Below are 10,058 nucleotides of genomic sequence, written 5' to 3' on the forward strand. Positions count from 1 at the left end.
TGAGCGAAGCTTATTGCCGCCGTTACACCGCATGAATACTGCATGCACAGTCACATCGTAGCTATCTTCTCGAACATAGTCAGCTCCTTTCGAGTCCATTCACACTGCCTCGATTTATCGATATCATCGAAACGGTCGGCAATCGCCATGGTCACGGAACCACATTATCCAGAATCGATTAACCTGCGAGAGATAGAAGTGGATGGTAGAATCGATTAATCGAGACGGAATAGATGCGGACAGTGTAATCGATTAATCGGAAGAGAACTAGATAGGTTAGAATAATAGCAGTTAACGTTGCACGTGCTTTGAACGAGTTAAATGTTTTTGCTTGTGTTTTAAGTTGTATTGGTGTACTAATATATTTACGTAGAATATATATAAAATGATTCATTTAACCTCTATTATTTTTATTAGCAAATTGATTTAAAACAATATGTGATAAAGAAAAGGTTAAATATTGCTGATATAGTTGATATTTTATTTTTATATTTATTTTTATATATATATATTTATATATATATTTATATATTTATATATTTATATATATATTTATATATTTTATTTTTATATATATTTTTATGATCAGATATAGGAATAGAATTGAAATAAAAATCTGTTTCATCCTCTAAATATATCATAATATATATTTTTCTTTGGATATTTTATACTATATTTCTTGTATATCCTGCATTATCTATAGATTTTTCTACATTTAAATTTTCCATAAATGAATGATATTTGATTCTCTTTATCAATATGTGTTCATTGTGATTAATTGAAATATAATAAAGTTTTATCATAAACCATGAATAACTCATAAAATACTAATTGCATTAAATGCAAACGAAAAAAAAAACTCGAAAAAATAGAAGAAATATCTTTCGTGGTTTATTTTACCAGAATCATTTAAAATTTCAGTTAACCAGATTTCACGACACGTTGTTCCACAACGAGTGACGTTAATTGCCGCGCAGCTGGCAATCATTTCCGGTCCAGTTAATAAAATCCAGAGAAACTATTTAACAGTACAATGCCATGTTTCTCGTGGAGGAAGCTTATCAGTGGTTCCCGTAGGCGTTTTAATCAGTCCATCTCAATGAAACTACTTCAGAGTTTTCGAAACGGTGGGACGGAAAGTGGACACGTTTCAACAGGTATGCTACACGAATGATCGAGTAACGAAGAGGGATTACACATCGGATTTCTTAGCTAGGATTTGAGAAATGAAAACTTGGAAACCGGAACACGGAGAAACGAGCTAAACTTCCTTGTTTCAGGAACGTAGAAGAAGGTTTTAGTCGACGAGCATATTGACTTAGGACTAAATTGGTCAGTCTAAACAACAGGATGTGAAAGTTACGTGGAAACCAATTTGCGCATCTCAACTTCCTTTGTGAACCAAAACGTTTCAGTCCTTTATAAGGTTGTTCCACACTGAATATGACGTATTAAAAAGTTACACTACTAAATATCAAACTATAAAATATATTAAATATATATATTAAATTTATCTTTTCAGAGATGATGAAATCATACTTGCTTTTTATTATTGGATTTATATCGTTTTTCCTGTTTGGCCTTTTTAAAAAAATTCATGCATAAATATCACTTGACAAATCCCATATCGCTTAAATACAATTTCTCTCAGTAAATTGTACTGCAATGGACGCTACAACACGCTCGAATGGGAACCACGCGTACAAAAACAAATAAAAACGGATAGAAACAAATAGCTTTACATTATTCGAAACGGTAGCGTCGTTACAGGATCCTCGATAAAGGACTCGGTATCCTTTCCACTGTGGACCGGCCAAATGTCCTGATAAAGGCCACCATCAAAGCATCAACTCGTGCGATCTTGCGCCGCTGTTATAGGAATGATAATCCAAAGGACGAGTTATCAGAGACGCTTGTGCCATCAACCAAAGATACGTTCCACCATTTTCGATTGGGTGAAATTCAACCTCCTGTATCTGTGAATATTGTTTCGTCCATTTCGTTGCTTTATGCGCTCGAGCTTGTGAGATCTGTTCTAATGTTTCTTATCGTAAAAAACCAATGTAATTTACAATGAAATGCAAATTATTATTGTCGATTGAACTACGCACGAGTAATTTGAAATTTCTTTCTCTTTTTTGCCGATTTATTCGTGTAAGTCGTTGCCAGAAAAATTCTTTCTTTCTATGAGAAATTGGTAAATGATAGCAGGATGTTAGTATCGAAGATATTGCTGGCGATGAGCGATTTTTTATGCGAATCGATGGAGGGAAAATCGATCGAGAGGGCGATAAGAGGAGTATGAATGTAAGATGTGAGTAATCCGTTATAGAGGATTATTGGGAGGATTTTGAGGAGTCGACGATCTGAGAAATTGAAGGATCTTGATTCGATTGCCGATTATCTCATGGAACGAGATGGTGTGAGTATGACAGAATACCTTTTATCCTATTAGGCTAGATTTAACTTTACATTTACGAAGTGTGTCGTTGACAAAGTATAATTCTTAGGGGAAAATTGCATCGATTTGGAACAATGTGCGTTCCACTCGAAAATGAAAGGTAAATGAAAATTATCGATTTTCGATTCGAACGTTAATATTATCAAATCGATCGACCTGTCCTGTTTCACATTTTAAGAAACATTTCTATCTATATTATATCTTAGATCTAAAAAAACCAAATGTTTAATCATTTACATTTATTTCGCCTCGGCAAGTGGCATTTGTATTTGTTATTTTCGATTTAACTCTCCCCTAACTTCCGAAACGGAGCGTTTAAGGCGCGGCATTTGCATTATTTAAATTGCAAGAGGGATATCCGGCCCAAGTGGCGCGTTTCGCAGCGTGGCCATTTGTTTTCCAAAGATAGAAACGTCGGCAGAAAACGTCGTTAAAATCGTCCATGTTAAATAAAGCGTGTCTCGGGATTAAGTAGGGCGAGGACTGGAATCCTCGAACACGTTCGTCGAACTTGATGCGCCATTTAATCGATAAACCCCGAGGAGAAGAAGAGCCTTCTCATCGAACTCGAGCTTAAAAATGAAATATTCAAATTTCTTTCTTAATTCTATCTATTATTAGAGTCAATTAGGGAGGGAAAGAAATTCATCGTCAATTTATTATTAATATCAACTTTTACAATAATTTCGTGATACGAATGCAAATATTCGTATCGTGGAAACGAAGAATCTTAATTTAAAGAGGCGAGGAAGAAATTTTAGATTTCGCGTCGAGGTTAATAAATCGTTGAAAATAAGGGAGTTTCGAAGTTTTGAAGCGGAACTCGAGAGGTTTTGGCACTATGCAAATCTTGTTGTCGCCACGGTGAAATTGAGCCTCATCAATCTGAGCCGTCGGCTTAAATATTTCCACCTGTTTCGGGACCGAATATATCCACTTAAAATGCAACGGGAATGAAAACGGTGCGCATTTCGAGCGTTGTTAATCTTCGTTTGTGCCGCCGTTCACATCCGCCATGCCGCGATTAAGAATGATTCAAGAACGTAATTACGTCGGCCAGGTTAAATGTTAAACGAACCGATGAAAAATCTCGAAAAAATCTCGATGTAGTTTTTTTTTTTTTTTTTTTTTGGTTTATGAAGAATAGATAAGGAAGAGAAAGAGAATCTTATCACGCTTTTAATTTTGAAGAATTGCTACTATAATTTTAATAACATTATATAATTATATATAATTATATTATTTAATTTTTAGTAACATTAAACCTTAGTAACATTAAACATTATATAATTTTAGTAACATTAAACCTTAACTTTCCTTAATCCTTCGAACTTTGCCGATTTTAAGCTTTCAAATTTACTTTTTTGAAATTTTAATCAAGATGTTTATATATATATATTCTTCTCGAAATTGAAGTCATAGAAAATTTCAAAGTCGACAAGATTTAGAAAATTGAAAATTTCTTAGAATTCAGCGAAAAAAGAAAAGGAGAGCAAAATTCAGAAGTTTATAAGCGTATAAATTTTCAATATCAAGATTCTTCGACTTGTTCTTGAACTTTGAGAAAAATTTAGATATTAAAAAGCTGTTTTGAATTTTACAAATACCGAGACGATACACATCGAATACGTCTGACCTCGCCAATCATTTTTATTCCACGTTTTTAATATTCTTCTTAAGTGTACAATAAACGATCCTCTTTATGTGTCATCGAGATAACGTCGTTTCAACAAAAGAGGATCCCGATCCTCTTCGCTCGAACGAGGCGCAGCGCGAAAATGTCTCGAGGGATCTCACGGTTAGGTCGACACGTGGCAGTGGATTTCATTCAGCTCGAAGCTACGAGATAGAAGTAGCTCGAACGAGCTGACGTCCCGTATACTTTAATATTATTAACGTGCTTAGCTCGAGGATCGTCTCGTTCGACGTGACGGCGGCCATCTTTGCCTCCGGTTATACATATATATATATATATATATCGAGAATACAGCGTAAATATTATAGTTGAATTATCCTTAGAATATTACTCCCTTTTAATTTAATTAAGATAATCCTTATTATTAATTTAATTAGAATTATTATTAATATCGTTAATAGCATGTCATTCGTACGTAATATTTAGAGAGAAATATTTCGAACTTATTCTCGATTCTTCGAAATCTTGTAGAGTTACTCTAAAGATGCTTTTTGTTTTTGTCTACGTGTCAATTAAAATTATTTATAAACTCATTATTTCCTTCAAAAAAAATCTATTTAATTTTTCAAGAAAAACTCAAATTCTGTTCAAGTTTTTTAAAATTACTCCGTGTTACGAGAATATTTTTCGAAAAAGAATTTTCTTATTATTAATTTAATTAGAATATTATTAATATCGTTAATAGGATATCATTCGTACGTAATATTTAGAGAGAAATATTTCGAGCTTATTCTCGATTCTTCGAAATCTTGTAGAGTTACTCTAAAGATGCTTTTTGTTTTTGTCTACGTGTCAATTAAAATTATTTATAAGCTCATTATTTCCTTCAAAAAAAATCTATTTAATTTTTCAGGAAAAATTCAAATTCTGTTCAAGTTTTTTAAAATTACTTTTCGTTGAAAAAGAATTTCCTTATTATTAATTTAATTAGAATATTATTAATATCGTTAATAGCATGTCATTCGTACGTAATATTTAGAGAGAAATATTTCGAACTTATTCTCGATTCTTCGAAATCTTGTAGAGTTATTCTAAAGATGCTTTTTGTTTTGTCAATTAAAATTATTTATAAGCTCATTATTTCCTTCAAAAAAATCTATTTAATCTTTCAGGAAAAATTCCATTCAAGTTTTTTAAAATTACGAGAATATTTTTCGTTGAAAAAGAATTTCCTTATTATTAATTTAATTAGAATATTATTAATATCGTTAATAGGATGTCATTCGTACGTAATATTTAGAGAGAAATATTTCGAGCTTATTCTCGATTCTTCGAAATCTTGTAGAGTTATTCTAAAGATGCTTTTTGTTTTTGTCTACGTGTCAATTAAAATTATTTATAAGCTCATTATTTCCTTCAAAAAAAATCTATTTAATTTTTCAAGAAAAATTCAAATTCTGTTCAAGTTTTTTAAAATTACTTTTCGTTGAAAAAGAATTTCCTTATTATTAATTTAATTAGAATATTATTAATATCGTTAATAGCATGTCATTCGTACGTAATATTTAGAGAGAAATATTTCGAGCTTATTCTCGATTCTTCGAAATCTTGTAGAGTTATTCTAAAGATGCTTTTTGTTTTGTCAATTAAAATTATTTATAAGCTCATTATTTCCTTCAAAAAAATCTATTTAATCTTTCAGGAAAAATTCCATTCAAGTTTTTTAAAATTACGAGAATATTTTTCGTTGAAAAAGAATTTCATGAAAATTAATAGACATAATATGAAGAATTATAATCGCATGATGATCTTATTAAAGGATGTTTTGATCACGAAATACAGGCTCGAATTGGAGGAACGATTAGCAAATAGTGATCGATTCGAGGGAAATATATACGTGGAAATATCTTTTGCGTTCTTCTTTTGATTCAATCGTGAGGGAGAAGTTGCAGGGGTGCTCGAAATCTCTCGAAATCCAGAACAGTCGGCGGCGTTTAATTATCGTCTTCGTGCAACTATCGTGCAATTATGCTGCATGTGCTTACACGGGGGACGTTTATTTGCTTTATTGCGTAAACAGATCGTGATAATTGCTTGGGATGACAGTCGAGCGAGCGGGCGTATCACGGCCCAACGAGCATTCGATTCAGCCTCTCGGAATCGTTTGAAAATTCGGCGAGACGCTCGAATAAACGTGAATCGGAATCCTACTTCTTCTTTCGAGAAACGAGAAATTAAACGATCAACGTTCCACGGCCTTGCAACTTTAAACAGATTCCTCGAGAATCGAAGGAGTTTTTCTTTTCAGGATAAAATGAAAATTTGATCGGAATCAATAATCCATGAATTTTTCCTTATTTTCGAATTATTAAATCATTGAATCGTTAAAATTAAATGATAAATTTAATGACGGCTTTTTATTCTGATTTGAGAGAAATTTATTTATTATCATTCGATAATCCATGATAAGAGATACTTAAGTTTAAAATTTACGTATTATCGTTTATAATAACATTTAATATAAATATAATTAAAGATTAAAATGAGATTTCAATGAATTAAATTTTCGGATAATTTATATTAAAAATAAATAAATAGATCCACGATAAGAGATACTTAAGTTTAAAATTAACGTATTGTCGTTTATAATAATATTTAATATATAAATATAATTAAAGGTTAAAATGAGATTTCAATGAATTTGAATTTGAATTTGAATGAATTTCCGGATAATTTATATTAAAAATAAATAAATATAGATAGCAAGATTCAAAAGTGAATAATTAAATAATTTTTTTTAATTAAAAATCAAAGTTTCAAAAAGCGTACAAATCGCCCGTCAACAATTGAAATCACGAAACAACAATAAAGAATAGAAGACATAAGAAGAGGAATGATTAAAGATTCAAAAAAATTAAGAATTTCAATTCCAACGAGGAATCAACATCGAAACTCCACTCTCCACTCCACACTTTCTCGATACCCAAAAACATCCAACCCTCGAACGATCTCGAACAATCATGCCACCCCGTATCGCGTATCATCCGAATATATTTCGAGGGATGCGTTAACGAACCGTGGAAATCGGCAGAGAGATAGAAAAAAAAAAAATAACATCGCGCGCGAAACAATCGGCTCGTTTCGAATTCGTGGCGTTTCGGCTTCCCTGTCGAATTCCGAATTCCCGCGGGAATCCTCGCGGGACCGGGCTTCGATGCACACTTGCCTATCTCTCCGATAAAATATCATCCCCCTGTTCCCTCTCCCTTCCTTCTCGTTTCCAACGTTTTTCATCCGACGAAAGAGAGAGAGAGAGAGAGAGCGAAGAAACGAGAGAGAGCGAAGAAACGAGAGAGAGCGAAGAAACGAAAGAGAGCGAAGAAACGAGAGAGAGCGAAGGAACGAGAGCGAAGAAACGAGAGATTGCGAAGGAACGAGAGAGAGAAAACGAGAGAGCGAAGGAACAAAAGAGCGAAAGAACGAGAGAGAGAGAGAGAGAGAGAGAGAGAGAGAGAGAGAGAGAGAGAGAGAGAGAGAGAGAGAGAGAGAGACGGTTTGTCGCAATTACGAGCGATTTAGCGCGAATTTATACGTGTGGAGGAGGCCGATATATGTTAAAACTCGGCCGAATTTTTTTGTTGTTTTTGTTTTTTACCTCCAGAGAAGAATTATTGAAGGGGCAAGAGGGGATGGCACATTGATGGAAATTGGAAACGAAATTGTGGAAAATTGTGGGGAATTAAATTATGATGTGTATATATGTACATGTATATGGATATGTTGATTGCTCGTTGGAATTGAAATTCTTAATTTTTTTGAATCTTTAATCATTCCTCTTCTTATGTCTTCTATTCTTTATTTATTTTGTCTTGATGATTCGTTTCAATTGTTGAGGATTCGTACGCTTTTTTAAACTATTTTCATTTAAAAAAATTATCATACGTCGTATGGATCTGGACTCGCTGGCCGAGTGTTTACTGTTTTCGTGATTGTTAAAGAGGAAGAGGGAAATTGATAGAGGTGGAGGTGTTGTTCGATGAAATCGAAAATATCGGAGAAGGAATTGCGAAATGTTGTTGTAGAATAGAAAATGGGATTGATAGGGGTTGACGGAAATTAAGGATGAGATCGAAACATTTCGTCGAGATGAAATGAAATTGATAAAAATCGGGACGGTTTGACGGATTGGTGACGTGGTTGGATTGGATCGTAAAATGTTTAAAATATACATATCTAGAAAACTGAAAACTGAGGAGGTGTAATTGTCGAGTAAAGTATTTTGATTATTAATATTTAATTGAAAGTAAAGTATTTTGATTATTAGTATTTAATTGAAAGTAAAGTATTTGGGAAATTGTATCGACAAGAATTAAAAGACGAAGTTGGAAAATTTATAGAATTATAAATATAAAAATTCGATTGCTTGGAAGGTAAGAGTAAAATTACGAGAATTGCCAGATTCTCAATCATCTTCTTAAGTATCCGCAAAAGCAAAACTAGAGAATTTTCATCGATTTCCTTTCGATGAATAATTCTGGGATCTCGATCGAAAAATTGCAAACAAAACAGATACATGAATTTGAGGGATCGTAAAATGTTTAAAATATTGAAGAGGAATAATTCGAGATGAAAGTAAAATATTTGGGAAATTGTATCGACAAGAATTAAAAGACAAAGTTTATAGAAAATTTATAGAATTATAAATATAAAAACTTGCTTTGGAGGTAAGAACAAAATTTTTAATAGAATTAATTTTTAACAGTATCTGCAGAAGCAAAACTAGAGAATTTCATCGATTTCCTTTCGATAAATAAAATCTTCGATCTCGATCGAAAAACTGCAAACAAATATATATTTAATTACTTGAATATCTAGAATTTGAGAAAAATCCACAGAGGATCCTCCTCCCTCTTTCCTGCCCATTTTAAAAAGATTTATTAAACGGATTCAAGCAACATTTCCCAACATTTTCAAACGCTGAAAAAAAATATGAAAATACGAGCGAGGGTAGAATGAAAATATCTGTATTCGATTCGAATAATTTTCCGCGTTCCCCGAATGGAATCACGGCTGTTTCAAACAACGATCGGCTGATCGAGCAATAAAGAAAGGGAGTATGGGTGGTAAATCGATGAAAAAAATGGCGTTACTTGTATCCAGTTTGTGGCCTCGTTTTTCCACGAGGTGGAGAAAAAAAAAAAAAAAAAAAAAACAGAAAGGAAAACAAAGCCGGGAAAATCCCAACGATTCGTTTGTCTCGGCCAATTGATTTAGCGTTTCGAATTCGGTGTTTTCATCTTCTCCTGAATCAAGACGCATGATCTTTCCAATTCTGTTTTTTAATTGAAGAACAGGAGGAAAAAAAGGACACCAAAGCAAAGAGTTCATTCTGACGATGAGCAAAGGAATTATATTGGCCAGAAGGGTGAATCCTGAGCAGACAACGGATGTTTATGTGAATTTATCGCGCTCTCTTGAAGTGAATTTTACGTCGGATTTAAGTGATTTGGATCAAAAGCAGTAGAAGCAAACCGACGAAGAACGGCAAATTAAGTTTTCGATGGTTGGCCGGAAGAGTGGGTCATTTCGTGTTATTCATTTCGAATTAAATGTGCACAACAGGTGAATTTACGACACTTTATGAAACCAACTTTATATCGAATAAATGGAAATATCGGGTATCATTTCGGGTGAAACGTAAATGCGATATAAAAGCACAGAGGAAAACAATAGGCCATTCTGTTGATGAATATGGAATCCTGGATGTTGAAAAGAAAATTCTCAAATCCCTTGTATTAGATATTTGCGCAAAATTATAATTATAATATTCAATAGGTCAATTTTATTTTTAATCGAAACAAACTAACAAAAGAGTTTCAAAGGCGTCTTGATTATCGAATCCTTTATTATTAAAATTTTGGCATTAGAAATTCTTCGATTCTCAATTTTCAAAAAAAAAAA

At 32.8% G+C, this 10,058-nt stretch overlaps 1 protein-coding gene and 1 long non-coding RNA gene across 2 annotated transcripts in view; one reads left to right on the forward strand and one right to left on the reverse strand.

Moving 5' to 3' along the window:
* The window catches only part of LOC122714713, a 151,981-nt gene that overhangs the window by 131,841 nt on the left and 10,082 nt on the right, over positions 1–10,058 (reverse strand). The gene's annotated exons all lie outside the window — the stretch shown is intronic.
* On the forward strand, positions 934–1,649 carry LOC122714722. Its single transcript, XR_006346700.1, has 3 exons — positions 934–1,157; positions 1,281–1,426; positions 1,523–1,649. It is a non-coding gene; the product is annotated as an uncharacterized LOC122714722 (long non-coding RNA).

Source organism: Apis laboriosa, unplaced genomic scaffold (genome assembly GCF_014066325.1).
Source record: "Apis laboriosa isolate Shangri-la unplaced genomic scaffold, ASM1406632v1 scaffold34_cov151, whole genome shotgun sequence".
NCBI lineage: Eukaryota > Metazoa > Arthropoda > Insecta > Hymenoptera > Apidae > Apis > Apis laboriosa.